The sequence below is a fragment of the Penaeus monodon genome, chromosome 24 (genome assembly GCF_015228065.2).
Source record: "Penaeus monodon isolate SGIC_2016 chromosome 24, NSTDA_Pmon_1, whole genome shotgun sequence".
Lineage (NCBI taxonomy): Eukaryota > Metazoa > Arthropoda > Malacostraca > Decapoda > Penaeidae > Penaeus > Penaeus monodon.
This window is the reverse complement of record NC_051409.1, coordinates 14,417,197-14,418,291: the sequence shown is the minus strand read 5'-3', so window position 1 is coordinate 14,418,291 and position 1,095 is coordinate 14,417,197. Positions and strand designations below refer to the sequence as shown.

Genomic DNA, 1,095 nt, shown 5'->3' with positions numbered 1-1,095 from the left:
CCCCTCCCCACATTACCCATCCCTCTCCTTGGGATCGTAAGCCTTTATGTCATATTAAAAAAAAATCAAGGTACAATAGCTGTCCAAGAAACCAGTGACACAGGTAAATATCAGGGAGCACTCTATGTTTTGAAAAACTTATTTTACAGTTTTCGTTCTACGAAAAAGTAATATAATATTCCTTCCTGAAAAAAATACATTCCCTGTGATCAAAGTGCTTGCTCTTATCCTACCTGTCTCATATTCTTTTCCCCCCGCCCCACTCTTCACTCTTAACTCCCTGCTACCTTTATATTGTCTCTGTGGCAGGGTTTTCTCTTGTAATATTAAGAAGATATAAATAGGTTATTTGTTGATCCACTCACAAATAACTCCCTCGTGATATCATATAGTTAATTTAAATTTCGAGACTGATAACTTCCGGCAGCGATAGGATTACATTGAATTGATGCAGTTAGATATATTTTGGACCAATGTTCTCGTGTGGGAAGTAGCTTTGCATTTCGAGTTGTTAAAAAAAAAAGGAAAAAGACAGAATGTTATTATTGTAAAATATTAGTCTTGCAATATCGAAAAGTGCAACAAGCAGGTGCAGAAATCGTGAATTTTTTTTTTCATTCGGATTGCACACTCGACGTTTACGAAGTATGTGACAGTTCAAGGTGCGAGCAACACTATCGTGATCTAGGTTGCTTGTGGAAAAGCAATCCTTTATGAGAGGAGAGTATGAATGATTCCTGGAGTGTTCACGTAGTTCAAGTTTTTTTTTCTTCTAAACATCTGTTCGCATTCTATTAAAGAAGGAATCGTGATAAGTTGCTCCTGGGTAATTTTTGTTCTTTATTTACGTTATGCATTTGCGTATTCGAAAAAGGCATCAAACAAAAACTTAATAAAGAGTACCAGTGACAATAGATTAATAACGGTAAGAAAAATCGAGCGTGAATTACCGGAAGATTTCTTCGTTGTTCAAGCTATTTAGGCAGACCAGCAAAGGAATGGAAATAATATACTGATAATAATGATGACAACGAAAAAAAAGGAAGACATCTAGAGTCAGAACAAAGTAAATAAAATTATCTCACACCGTGTAGA

General features: G+C 35.7%; 1 protein-coding gene across 1 annotated transcript in view; it reads left to right on the top strand.

The window, feature by feature from the left end:
• Nucleotides 1-1,095, top strand: part of LOC119588617 (tRNA (guanine-N(7)-)-methyltransferase non-catalytic subunit WDR4-like) — a gene marked incomplete at its 5' end in the record, with an annotated part of 7,340 nt that overhangs the window by 3,626 nt on the left and 2,619 nt on the right.